The 13,799-nt window shown below is 51.8% G+C and overlaps 1 long non-coding RNA gene across 1 annotated transcript in view; it reads left to right on the top strand.

The window, feature by feature from the left end:
- LOC119469750 overlaps positions 1-8,491 on the top strand; it is a 23,502-nt gene extending 15,011 nt beyond the window's left edge. Inside the window, exon 4 of the long non-coding RNA XR_005198594.1 lies at positions 8,481-8,491. This is a non-coding gene — a long non-coding RNA (uncharacterized LOC119469750). The remainder of the gene's footprint in view (positions 1-8,480) is intronic.
- The last annotated feature ends 5,308 nt before the right edge of the window (positions 8,492-13,799 follow it).

The raw sequence follows: 13,799 nt of genomic DNA, 5'->3' as shown, positions 1-13,799 counted from the left end.
GATAGAGTTTCGCTCTGTCACCCAGGCTGGAGAGCAGTGGCATGATCTCGGCTCAATGCAACTTCCACCTCCCAGGTTCAAGTGATTCTCCTGCCTCAGCCTCTCAAGTAGTTAAGATTACAAACGTGTGCCACCATGCCCAGCTAATTTTGGTATTTTTAGTAGAGAAGGGGGTTTCGCCCTGTTGGCCAGGCTAGTCTCGAACTCCTGACCTCAGTTGCTCTGCCCACCTCAGCCTCCCAAGGTGCTAGGATTACAGGCTCGATCCACCACATCTGGCCAAGAACTGGTACTTTTAATGAGCTCGTCGGAGATGTGTCATTACATTAGTGATATTCCTGTCAAAAATGTTCAACCTGAATCTTGTCTTCAGCAAACAATCTGACAAATCCACATTAGAATGTTTTGCAAAATAACTTCCTGGACATTTCAAAATTGTCAATGCAGGATTTTTTTTTTTTTTTTTTTGAGACAGGGACAGGGTCTGGTCTGTCATCCAGGCTGGAGTGTGCAGTGATGTGAACACAGCTCACTGTAGCCTCCACCTCCTGGGCTCAAGCAATTCTCCCATACCGCAGCCTCCTGGGTAGCTGAGACTACAAGTAGGCACTGCCATGCCTGGCTAATTTTTTCATTTTTTGTAGAGACAGGGTCTCCCTAGGTTGCCCAGGCTGGTCTTGAACTCCTGAAGTCAAACAGGTCTCCCATCTTGGCCTCCCAAAGTGTTGGGATTACAAGTGTGAACCACTGCATCCGGTTGGCATTTTTCTTTAAGGTGGTTCATGGTAATAAAATGTTTAGGGGAAATCATATTGATATCTGCAACTTACTTTGAAACGTATCCAAAACTAAGATGGATGGAGAGCTATGTGATTACGCAAAATAAAATCTGAACAGGAAAATCTAGGTATGTGGGTGTTCACTGTGAAATTACTTCCATTTATTAGTGGCTGAAAAATTCTATAATAAAATGTTGGTGGGGCATGCTGGGCACAGTGGCTCACGCCTATAATCCCAGCACTTTGGGAGCCCAAGGTGGGTGGATCACTTGAGGTCAAGAGTTTGAGACCAAGCCTGTCCACCATGGCGGAACCCCATCTCTACTAAAAATGCAAAATTTAGCCAGGTGTGGTAGTGCATGCCTGTAATCCCAGCTACTCAGGAAGCTGGGGCAGTAGAATTGTTTGAACCCAGTGGGGGGAGGTTGCAGTGAGTCGAGATTGCATTACTGCACTCCTGCCTAAGTAACAGAGAGAAACTCTGTATCAAAAAAAGTTAAAAAATAAAAATAAAAAATAAAACATTGGTTAAGGAAAGGTAGGGTGTGGAAGGAGAATGTTCTAGATCAGGACCTGGCTTTTGGGTCAAATGTGGCCCACAATCTGATTTTGTAAATAAAGTTTTATTGTGACACAGCCATGCCTATTCACTAACATGTCGTCTAGAGCTGCTTTTGTGTTACAATGACAATTCTGAGTAGCTGTCACAGCGATCATAAGGCCTGCAACCTCTACATTTCACTTTACTGTAAAAGTCTGTAGACCTCTGTTCTAGATTAAGAAAATTAAAAAGACATGACAATTATGCACGCTGTGCGATCTTGGCCTGCATCCCAGATTTAAAACAAAACAAAACAGTTTTTTGAAAGAATGTTATTGGGAAAGCTGGGAAATTTTATATGGGCTGTACATTAAATGAAGGTATTACTTCAATGTTCAGTTTCCTGAATGCTGTAATTATTGTGTTAAATCAGAAAATATCCTTGTTACAGAAAAGAGGTGAAATATTTCAGAGTAAAAAGGTGACATCTTCAGAAACATCTCTATTTTAATTCTTAATGATACAGAAAAAAATGTATGTATAATACAAATTTATGTGACATAAATGAGAAATATGGAAAGATATTAACATTGATCAATGTTCACTGTCCCACAGTAACTTTTATATAGGTTCAAATGACTCACAACAAAACTTGGGGAAAAACTAAGCAGCTCCCTGAAGGAGGCCAGGTGTGACGGTACCACCTGGAGTCCCAGCTACCCTGGAGGCTGAGGCAGGAGGATCACTTGTACCCCAGAACTTGAGGCTGCAGTGAACTCTGATCATGTCACTACACTCCAGCCTGGGTGACAAAGGAAGACCCTGTCTCAAAAAGAAATTTTAAAAATGAAAAGTAAGACCAGGCATGGTGACTCACACCTGTAATCCCAACACTTTGGGAGGCCGAGGTGGTGGATCATTTGAGGTCAGGAGTTTGCAACCAGCTGGGTAAGATGGTGAAACCCCGTCTCTACAAAAACAAAACAAAACAAAAATTAGCCAGGTGTGGTGGTGCGTACCTGTAATCCCAGCTATTCAGGAGGCTGGGGCAGGAGAACCGTGTGAACCCAGGAGGCGGAGGTTGCAGTGAGCCGAAATCATGCCACTGCACTCCAGCCTGGGTGACAAATGGAGACTCTGTCTCAAAAAACAAATAAATAATAAGGAAAGAAACAAGTTCCCTGAATGATTGTGCAGTTGTAGCAAAGTGTAGGGAATTCCAAAATCATGTGTAAATTCGGCAGAGAACCCCAGCACATAGCATGTGCTCTGTAAAGAAGTTTGGCCTGGGCCGGGACTAGGAGGGTGCCTAACAAAACACAGTGGCTGGCCGGAAAATGAAATGACCAGTTGGCAGATGTGACCATTCATGCATGCACTCACCCATTCATGCCCTGTTTTTTTACTGAGCACCTACTATGCACTGGGCACTGTGCCAGGCACTAGGCATGCCCTCCAGGGAGCTCCAGATTTGGACATGGACAACGACAGCTCAGAGGGACAGAGGAACCTGGCCTAAGTCTAATGGGCCCTTCTGTCCACTCCCAAGACCCTCCAGTCCTTCCTGCGAAGCAGAAATGGGGGGTGACACTGGCTTAGCTCAAACAGCTGCATCATCAGCTCCAGCCTCTACGAGTGCGCCTGGCTGGGTGAGGCAATGCCAGGCGCCAGGCACCGGGTGAGGAGGCCTCCCCTGTCTCCCAAAGAGCTCATGGGCCTGGCTGTGGGCCGGCCCAGGAATGTAAACCTGGAGCCAGAGGTTTCTGAGGGTGGCCCACGTGGGCCTGCTGCAGGCTGGCGGACAGATGCGCATGCGTTAACATGCCCCAGAGGGGCCTGGCCCCCTTCCACCTGGGGCAAGCATCTGGAACCAGTTAGGAGCCAGGTGGCTGGGGCACAGTTACTTTAGCTGAGACTGAGGCTGAGCTGGGGCAGCAGCCCAGGAGGGAGGGGAGGTGATGCCAGCCTGAGAACAGCAGCTCTTTGCTAGAAGGAAGGAAAGAGAGGGCTTGAAGCTGGCAAGACACCGCCTTGTCCAGTGCCCCCAGGGCCAGGTTGAGACCAAGTCAACTTCCCCAAGAGAGGGTCAGAGAGCCAGGATCACATCAGTGGCCCAATGCAGGGCTATTCCCACACCCTGAGGCCCAAGGGCCATATGGTGTTCTGGTTAGGGCTGGACTCTGGAGTTAGGTGACCTGGGTTTGAATCCCAGCTTGGCCTCTACCTAGCTCTGGCACAATGGGCAAGCATCTCGGTTGCCCCTCTCTGAGCGTTAGTTTCCCCATTGGTATCAAGGGTTAAGCATGGCTCTGGGCTGCAGGTCTGCCATGAGCCTGTCCATGAGCTTTCTTGGGTTGGTCCCATGGGAGCCCCAGCAGGGTCTGGACAGCAGGATTGTGACCCCCTGGCTGCCTCCCAGGGCTCCTCCTCACATAGCTCCCCTCCCCTCAGTCCTTCAGGCCAGGGTGGGAATCATCTCCATGTTTCCTTTTTGTTTTTCCTAGAGACAGAGTCTTTCTCTGTCACCCAGGCTGGAGTGCAGTGGTATGATCTCTGCTCACTGCAGCCTCTACCTCCCAGGCTCAAGTGATCCTCCTGCCTCAGCCTCCCAAGCAGCTGGGACTACAACAAGCATCACCACACCTGGCTAATTTTCAAGACTTTTTGTAGAGATGGGGGTCTCACTATGTTGCCCAGACTAGTCTCACTATGCTGCTGGAGCTCCTGGGCTTAAGCAATCCTCCCACATCGACCTCCCAAAGCACTGGGGTTACAGGTATGAGCCACTGTGCCAGGCCTGGGTAACCCCAGGGCGTTGCACCCTCCCGTTGGGTTCCTCTCCACCCCAGGGTCTCAGCCTTGGCACAGCTGATGTCTTGGCTCATGGCCTCCTCGCAGTCGTGGGTGTGTCCACTGTAAGATGCTTAGCAGCGTCCGTGGTCTCTGTACACTGACCCTCAGAGCGTCCTCCTCCCCAGGGTAGCAACCAGAAACTCCTCAGACATGTCAAAAGTCCCTGGGGGTGGGGAGGAGTCGACTTTAAGTGAGAGCCACTGGTTTACCCCTTCAACAAGTGGCTTCCTCACTCCCTCTCTAGCTGCTGAGATCTGAGCAGTGGAAACTGGCTGGCGGCGCCTGATGTAGTGCACGCGTGAGAACACCGAGCACCTTACCAGGCGCCCAGCCCTAAGGGCAGTCATAATCACTAGTAAGTGTCTACAGCCTGGGATGCACTTAGTTTCTGAGACCAGGAACTCATCAGTGCTCTGCCTGGAGAGACTGAGGGATTTTTATAGCTAGATGACCTTGGAAAAGTCACTTGCCCTATCTGAGCCTCCCTGCCCACATCGGTGCAGCGGGGCTGAGCAGAGGATTGAGAGGTGCTGTGTCCAGCATCGGTGCACAGTAGGTGCCCAGCTAATGGTTTCTCCCCCCGACTCCTCTCCTCCTGGTAGGTGGGGGCCTCACCTGACTGCCTGGTTCTGGCCACGGACGTCAATGACCAAGCTGGCCTGAGAATCGCAGGTCAGCAGCAGCGAGGAGCTCATCTCTTCTGCTTCCCAGAGTCCTAGGAACACGAGCTGAGGAGGGAGCAGACTGTGAGGTGTGTGGGTAGAGACAGCCGGGGGACCCTCCCAGGCCAGGTGGGGACCCCAGCCAAGCTCTACAGCCCAGCATGTCCCTGTCCCCAAGCCCCGCAGGCCTGGCTCATCCAACACTTTCATGGGTGCTGAGGATGCAAGGGGTCGGCCCCTGTTGCAGCTCAGGATGGCAATGCCCACTCAAAGGACAGCTGCAGCCCAGACATCGGCTGAGAACATGCTCCCCGGGGGCTCCCCATCACCTGGCCTTGAGTCCAGGATAGAGTGTAGTTGAAGTCAGGGGCATGGGGTATCCAGTCCACTCAGTTGTGAGGTACAGAGCTGAGATCCTTTGCAGGAGGGGTGATATCCTGGCCCCCCGAGCCCCAGAAGCCACCCCCTCCTCCCACCACAGAGTGGACTAGGGCAGGGGTTGCTGGGTAATCTGAAACAGGAGTGCGTATGTGAAAGAAGCATTGGAGCCTGCTCTGGAACACACTCTGTGGCTCTTGGAGGAGGGCCAGCCAGGCAGGGCGAGTTCACGCCAAGTGACAGTGGCCATGGCAAGGCCTATGTGGGTTCCTCCGCCGAGGCAGGAGGGCCCCATGAGAAAGGACCTGGGTGCTATGCCTGAGGCCCTATTTTGCTGCTTGCTTGCTAGGTGACCTTGGGCAAGTCACCCACACTTTTGCCTGTGACCCAGCTACGATGGTGATGATGATAATGGTCACTGTCACACCATCAGCATCACCTTTTTCATCTTCATCACAACAAGTGCATCTTAAGCATCTACTCAGGCATTCATGAGATTAACTCACTCAATCCTCAGAGCCTCCCTGTTATAGATAGTATCATCATCCTCATTTTGCAGATTAAGAGATGAGGGCAGGGCGAGGCAAAGGAATTTGCCCAGGGCCACACAGCTGGCAAGCAGCAGAGGTGGGATCCAAACACTGGAAAAAGCTTGGTAAGGAAGGGACCATCCTGCCTCTCTCTGGGACGTTGGGAGGATGAAACTAACAAATGTCCATGAACCCTTCCAAAGGGGTCTGGCACAGGGCGGGCGCTGGACAAGCAGGGGCTTTGATTCTGACCCAAGACTGCATGGCAGAAAGACAGATCAGAAGCCAGACGCTACTCCAGGGTGCCCGTCCACACCAGCTCTGCGATTGGGAAGACAGAGACTTCTCAGCAGACCAGGTTACAGTGATTACAAATGAAGCCTTTATAAACTGTAAAGTGCTGGGGAAACCCAAGGCCTGGCACTCCCCATCTGCCCTGCACACAGTGGGTCCTCTGCACCCCAGAAATTGGACAGAGGGGACAGAATTTAAAGGGAGGTCTTCCCCATCCACTCCTTACCTGGCTGGAGAAGGGCAGGCCCAGCCTCTGAAGAGCAGGCACTGTGTGGCTGGCGTTGGCCACCATCTGCAGCGGGCTGTGCAGTGGCCAAGCCACTACGGCTGCCAGGTCCATGCTGACACCACCGTTTCTGCCACAAATGGCCACGTTGTACTGGGTCTGGGACTCCAGAGACAGAAAATGGCACAGGCTACTGAAGACAGGTTCACCTCCCTTCCCAGCCCAGGAACACACCAGATTTCAGGAGGGTCCATGCCCTGTGGCCCTCAAACACAACACCAGCGGGAAAGGGAAAGGCTCCCTTGGGGGGCTGGGTGGGGTCAACCTCTTTTGAGCCTCCTTGACATCATCTGTCATCATTTGTCCCTGAGGATCTAGGCCTGTGTGGCTCTTCCTTTCATTGAAGTTTAAGTTGTTGAAATGACACCTCCTCCAAGAAGCCTCCCCTGACTATCCCTCTGAAGTCCCTCCCAATTCTTTCCTGCCAGGCATCTTCCATCCATCTCCCTGGAGTGGGGTTCCCAGCACAACCCGAAATGACATCACTCACTTACCTACTAGGTTCCTACTCTCACTCCATGAGAATGCCAGCCCCCTCAGGGGTGGGGTTTCTCTTAGGACAGCTCCTGACACACAACAGGGGGTCAGTGAATACTTTCCGAATGACTGAGGGAGGCTGCTTCTCTGTAGTGATTCTTGGAGATTCTCTGAGCAGCCTGCAGGTGAATCAGATTGAGGTCTGCTCTTGATAAATGGCCACTGCGACCTGACACCCACCTGCAGCTACCTGGCCCTGGCTGGAGGGTCCCATTCCCTCCCACCACCCCCCACAGAAGAGGAGAGTCTGGCTCACAATAGGAGCTTCTTCTTTTGCTTAAATTCCCACTGCTACACATAGAAACCCAGTGGGTCCAGGAGCCGCCGAGCAAACAGATGGTGCCTACTCTATGTCAGACGCTAGGTTCCCATGGGGTGCAGCTCATGGTTCAGGCCCAAGTGACACTCAGCCAGGCTCCAGCACCTCCCATCTGGCCAGCAGGGTGGATAAGCCCTGCAGCTCTGTGCCTCAACTTCCTTATCTATAAGGTGGGCACAGCCTACCCGCCTCAAGTGACAGTATCCAGAGTAAACGGGGTAACACATGGGAAAGGACCGCCTGTGGGGCATGCAGGCGGCCTGGGAAACGCTTCCTTCCTTCCTCATTCCACACTCAACCACATGTACCTACTACGTGCAGGCCAAGAGGAGGGAGGGGAGACAATTCCCACGCCCGGGAGTGCCTGGCTGTCAGAGATACCAAGAATGTTAACAGGCAGAAAATGTCCCCAAGATGGGGGACAGCAGACTGTGGACAGCCATGGGAGGAGGGAGAGGTCACTCGTGGCTGGGGGCGGCCACAACTGACATCCTGGGCCAGGAACTAGAGCGGCGTGAGGGTGTTCATCCAGAATGACCTCTCATCACTCCATCACTTGTCCTCAACAAATTCTGAGCTCAGACTAGGGGCAATTTCCTCATGTGACCCAGTCCTCCGTTCACCCCTCAGGAGGCTGAGGGCCAAAACTAAAGTTTTTGTTGGATTTTTTTTTGTTTGTTTTTTGAGATGCAGTCTCACTCTGTCACCTAGGCTGGAATACAGTGGTGCCATCTTGGCTCACTACAACCTCCACCTCCCAGGTTCAAGTGGTTCTCATGTCTCAGCCTCCTGAGTAGCTAGGACTACAGGCATGTACCACCATGCCCAGTTAATATTTTTGTAGAGACAGAGTTTCACCATGTTGGCCAGGCTAGTCTCTAATTCCTGCCCTCAAATGATCCACATGCCTCAGCCTCCCAAAGTGCTAGAATTACAGCCATGAGCCATTGAACCAAGCCCCCAAAATAAAAAAAGTTCGAGGCCAACAGAAGATGCCCTAGGGGACTAGGGAGACCCAGGGGTCCTGAATGGTCAAGAGCCAGGTCTCCATAATCTATCTGGGGGTCAGAGAGTAGCTCTGGGTTCAATCCTTGCTCCAGCATTACCAGCTGTGTGGCCTGGGCCAGGTGACTTAACCTCTCTGAGCCTCCATTCCTCATCTGCAAAATGGGAATGGCATTCCTAACCCTACCTCATATGCTCATTCATGCACATTCAACACCTACTATGTGCCCTGCGGCAAAGCAGACAAAAATCATCCCTACCCTCATGGAGCACACATTCTGGTGATTCTTGTGAAGAGAAAATGAGAAACAAGCGAAGAGAAAATGAGAAGCATAGGTATTTGTATGCTACATGGTGTGTTCAAATGACAGAACTGGGGAGAGGGTGGCAGGAGATGGGGAGGTGGAAAAAGGCCTCCCTGAGATGCCATTGGAAAAACACCTAAGGGAGGCGAGGGAGCCAGGCAGGTGTGTGGGAGAGAGGCATTCCAGGCGGCAGGATCAGCCCGTGCCAAGGTCCTGGGGCAGCAGCAAACCTGGTGTGTTAAAGAATAGAAAGGAGTGGAACAGGTGGGGTTGGGGGCCGGGAGACGAGGTCAGATAGGGGAAGGGTGTGGGTTCTGCCAGCTCACAGGCCCCTCTAAGAGCTGTGGTGGTCCCCTGTGTGATGGGGACAACCGTATTGTACGGAGCTCTCGTGTGTGCACAGCTTGCCTGGCGTGTAGGTAGCAAGTGCCCAGCCAATGCTGGCTCCTCTTATTGCTTTTATTTTCCCCCCATAATGGGCTGAACCACAGACCCCAAAAAGAGATAATGAAGTCCCACTCCCCTCACTCTCTGTCCTATGAATATGACCTTATTTAGAAATAGGGTCTTGGCTGGGCGCGGTGGCTCACAACTCTCACCCCAGTGCTTTGGAAGGCCGCGGTAGATGGATCACAAGGTCAGGAGTTTGAGGCCGGCCTGACCGACATGGCAAAACGCTGTCTCTACTAAAAATACAAAAATTAGCCAGGCACGGTGGTGCACACCTGTAATCCCAGCCACTCAGGAGGCTGAGGCAGGAGAATCACTTGAACATGGGAGGCAGAGGTTGCAGTGAGCCAAGATCACACCACTGCACTCCAGCCTGGGTGACAGAGTGAGATTCTGTCTTAAACAAATGAGTAAGTAAGTAAGTAAGTAAATGGTCTTTACAGATGGAATAAGTAAAAATAATGTCATGTTCAAGACAGACGGGTGTTCAATCCACTGTGGATTGTTTTATTTTGAGACAGCGTCTCATTCTGTCACCCAGGCTGGAGCACAGTGTTGCAATCATAGCTCATTGCAGCCTCCACTTTCTGGCTCAAGTGATTTTCCTGCCTCAGCCTCCCGAGTAGCTGGGACCACACACATGTGCCACCACATCTGGCTAAGATTCCTGTGCACACCAGCTAAGATTTCTGTGTTTTAAGCCATTCGGTGTGTGGGACTTCGTTGCAGAAGTCCTAGGAAATTAATCTGCCTGCCTTGGGAGTGAGGCCATTCATGGGCAAGGCTGTCCTGGTTGTCCCAGAGTCCAGGGCCACACTGGGCTTGATGGGGTGCCATCTGGGTCTAGATTTGGAAGAAGCTAGCTCCCCAGTCCCAGGGCTGTGTGCTCAGTGCCTTACCATGTATCTGCAGCTCTGTGAGCAGGGAGGCGTTGCCTGGGAATCCAGCCCACAAGAAGGCCTCACTGTTATGCCAGCTTTGGCCAGAGAGCTCCACGTGCCCGTCATGGTAACAGCAGCTCACAGACTAGTTGACAGATGTGGGTCCCATCAGGATGTGTCCAGAATGCTCAAAGCCCGAGCTGCCATTGTGAATGTCTGTGAAGACCTGGAATGCCACCAAGGAGATGTGGGCTGCCCTGTGCAGAGAGTCAGCCAGCCCTGAACAACCTGGCACTGCCTCCCACACACCCTGGGGTTATCAGTGCCACCCATGTCCCTGTGGTGGGAGGAACTCAGACCCTCTTGAAGGAGCAGGTTTGATGACCAACGCAGTTTCTCCAGCTAATTACAAATGCAGCAAGGAACCCACAGAGAAAATACAGAGAACCAATCAGGAGGTGGGGCAGGCAGGGGAGAGGGGGCCTGGGGAGGATGGCTAGATCAAAACTTTGGGGGGAGAAAGATGTCCTGGCTGATGTGAAACAGGTTGGCAAACTACAGCCTACACCTTTTGTTGTAAATAAAGTTTTATTAGAGCATAACCCTGACTGTTTGTCACAGGTGTGTGAACCAAAGCAACTCCATCTTGAATAGGGGCTTGGTAAAATGAGGCTGAGACCTACTGGGCTGCATTCCCAGATGGTTAGGCATTCTAAGTCACAGGATGAGACAGGAGGTCATACAAGACACAGGTCATGGCCAGGCATGCCTCTAATCCCAGCACTTTGGGAGGCTGAGGTGGGTGGATCCCTTGAGGTTAGGAGTTCAAGACCAGCCTGGCCAACATGGTGAAATGCCATCTCTACTAAAAGTACAAAAAAAATGACCTAGGCATGGTGGCACCTGCCTGTAATCCTAGCTACTCAGGAGGCTGAGGTGGGAGGATTGCTTCAACTCGGGAGGTGGAGGTTGCAGTGAGCCGACATTGCACCACTGTACTCCAGCCTGGGGAACAGAGCAAGACTCTGTCTTCAAAAATAAAAAAGTAAAGAGAAATTCAGGTGCAGGTGTAGAGTGCATTAGCATGAGCAGGGGTGCTGTGGTGGTGGAGAAGGCGGTCAGGAAGGGCCTCTCTGTGAAGGTGATAGACATGAGGGCTGAGCCTAGGGACTCCTGGGAAGAGCAGCCCGGGAGGGCTCTAGGTGTTGGTGCCATTTGTGGTCCTTTTGTTTTGTTTTGCTTCATTTTGTTTCTGAGACAAAGTCTTGCTCTCTCACCCAGGCTGGAGTGAAGTGGCACAATCTCGGCTCACTGTGATCTCCACCACCCGAGTTCAAGCCACCTCAGCCTCCCAAAGAGCTGGGATGACAGTCGTGAGTCACTGCACCTGGCCTCTGCATCAACATGTTTAAATTCTTCTGACAGCTGTGCTTTAGGAAGAGTGTTCTGACAGCCATCGGAAATAAATGACGGAATGGTAGGACAAGGATCATGTCAGTGACAGGGTGGCTGTGGACATCTGCTGGCCTGCAGCAGGAAAGCCACTCAGACCCTGGATTCTACCTCTGCAGCCCACCTGCACCTGAACCCTCCTTTCCACATCAGTAGAAGCCTGGAACTCTCAGAACAGCAGAACTCATCAGCCACTGCCACCTTCACCAGAATCATGTGATTAATTTGTTCACGCAGAAGACAGGAGGAACCCTGAGAGAACAGAATCCAGAATGTGTGGGTTTTGATGGACAGGGTGGTAGGATCTGGGAGGCTCCACCTACCTCACCTCCTGACCCTCACACTCCTTCCCAGTCCTGCTTGGCATAGAGACTAGAGTGACATCACCAGAAATGTAGATGCTTGGAAGGACACCAGCGACACAGAGAAGAGGAGGCCGGAGGTCCACAAGGCGCCCAGCTCCTGGCCTCGGATGCCCAGGACTCTGTCCAGAAAGGCTCCCTCCCAGCCATGGAACTTGATGGTCCTCGAGTTCCTGAGAATGGAGCTGGTGAGCAGGGCCAGCAAGTACTTCTGCCTCATTTGCTCTCCTGGGATTGGAGGGAAGAGAGAGATGAAGACACAGCCGGTCCAGAATTCTCCCCTACACCCTGACAGTCACCCTGCAGCAAATCCCACTGATCTCACCAAGTGTGTCCCAAAGCTGTCTGCCTCTTTGCATCTCTGACCTGCAGTCCTGATCCATCCACCATCATCCTGTGCTTGGACTCCTGCAGGAGCTGACCCAGGACCACTGCCCCGGGGAGGCAGCTTCTGATGCCCCGAGAACAGAGGCCGCCCCTGAGCCCACCTGGGGATGGCGCCATCAGGAAGGCTACCTGGAGATGGGTAATGCCTAAGTTACATCTTTTTTTTCTTCCTTTTACATTTTTGGTGGAGTTGGGGAGGGGTCTCACTCTGTTGCCCAGGCTGGCCTCAAGCTCTTGGGCTCAAGTGATCCTCTGCCCCCGGCCTTCTAAAGGTGTGAGCCACCGTGCCTGGCCATGGGTTTTCTTGAACCAAAGCATATTCCTTGTCATGTTTAACAGAATTGTGCGCCAGCCCTGTACTTTCCTTGATTCATCCTCCTCTGAATAGCAAACGTCTCAAAAGCTGTAACAAACATGGAAGAGCTGCTGGCCAGGTGGGCTGGGTGGTGGCAGGGGTGCTGGGGTCCCAGCCGTTGGTATCCCCTTTCCCAGGATGTACACATGGCCTCATGTACCTGTCCTTTCATCTCCTAGGTCAGCTCGTTGACATTGTCTGGGTGAAAAAAGGAGACCAGATCTTGTTTTCATCCATGTTCGAAGCCAATATCACCATCCATAACATTGCTGTCAGTGCATGCCCGAGCCACCGGTAGCCTAGAAATATTTAGACCTGGTTTATTAACCATACACCTGCGAGACCCAACCCAGCCAAAACATAAAATTGACTGTGTGCAGTGACCCATATCTGTAATCCCAGCACTTTGGGAGGCCAAGGCGGGTGATCTCCTGAGGTCTGCAGTTTGAGACCAGCCTGGCCAATGTGGTAAAACCCCATCTCTACTAAAAATATAAAAATGAGCCAGGTGTGGTGGTGCACACCTGTAATCCCAGCTACTCGGGAGGCTGAGGTGGGAGAATCACTTCAACACAGGAGGTGGAGGTTGCAGTGAGCCAGGATTGAACCACTGCACTCCAGCCTGGGCAGAGCGTGAGACTCCATCTCAAAAAACAACAGTAACAACAAAGACACAAAATTAAACCCCTGCCCTTTTTTAAGAGACAGATAGGGACTTCCTGTGTTGTCCAGGCTACAGTGCAGTGGTACAATCATAGCTCACTGCAGCCTCTTACTCCCAGGCTCAAGCAGTCTTGCCACCTCAGCCTCCTGAGTAGCTGGGATTACAGGTGCATGCTACCATGCCCAACTAATATTTGTGTGTGTGTGTGTAGATGGGGTCTCACCACGTTGGCCATGCTGGCCTCAAACTCTGGGCTTCAAGTGATCCTCTCATCTCAGCCTTCCAAAGTGCTGGGATTACAGGCATGAGCCTCTGTTCCTGGCCAAAACCTAATTACACATTCATGAATGACCAAGGGCATGAGCTTCTGTGTCCTTTAACAATGAAATGGACTACTCCTTGGGTATAACTTTGCTGGGGATGCTGTAACAAAGTGCCACAAACTAAGTGGCTTAGAACAAGACAAATTTATTGTCTCAGGCCAGATGCCTTGGCTCATGTCTGTAATCCCTGTACTTTGGGAGCATGAGAGGATCTCTTGAGGTCAGGAGTTCGAGACCAGCTAGGCCAATAGGATGAAACCCCATCTCTACTGAAAAAATACAAGGCCAGGGGTGGTGGCTCACACCTGTAATCCTAGCACTTTGGGAGGCTGAGGTAGGCAAATCATGAGGTCAGGAGTTTGAGACCAGCGTGGCCAACATGGTGAAACCCTGCCTCTACTAAAAGTACAAAAATTAGCTGGGTGTGGTGGCTCAT

Source organism: Cebus imitator, unplaced genomic scaffold (assembly GCF_001604975.1).
Source record: "Cebus imitator isolate Cc_AM_T3 unplaced genomic scaffold, Cebus_imitator-1.0 Scaffold810, whole genome shotgun sequence".
Classification (NCBI taxonomy): Eukaryota; Metazoa; Chordata; class Mammalia; order Primates; family Cebidae; genus Cebus; species Cebus imitator.
This window is presented reverse-complemented; position numbering and strand designations above follow the sequence as displayed.